Source organism: Nannospalax galili, unplaced genomic scaffold (genome assembly GCF_000622305.1).
Source record: "Nannospalax galili isolate Female #2095 unplaced genomic scaffold, S.galili_v1.0 scaffold443, whole genome shotgun sequence".
NCBI classification, from domain to species: Eukaryota; Metazoa; Chordata; class Mammalia; order Rodentia; family Spalacidae; genus Nannospalax; species Nannospalax galili.
This window is the reverse complement of record NW_008352479.1, coordinates 2,497,473-2,497,747: the sequence shown is the minus strand read 5'-3', so window position 1 is coordinate 2,497,747 and position 275 is coordinate 2,497,473.

Genomic DNA, 275 nt, shown 5'->3' with positions numbered 1-275 from the left:
GGGAGGGAAGAAGGGGAGAGAGAAAACCAGGGACTGTTCATGCTCCTGTCTCCTATCAGGGTTAGGAGAGGAAGAGAGAGGGAGAGAGGGAGAGACAAAGAGGGAGAGTGAGGAGAGATGAGGAAGAGGGGGAGAGAGAGACAGAGAGAGACAGACAGAGAGAGGCAGAGAGAGAGAAACCAGGCTCCTGTAGGCGTTAAGAGTTCCCACTTCTTTTAGCTGAGTCAGAACAGGACTAAAACACTTCTGGAACTGTCTGTACCCCAGACCCTTCC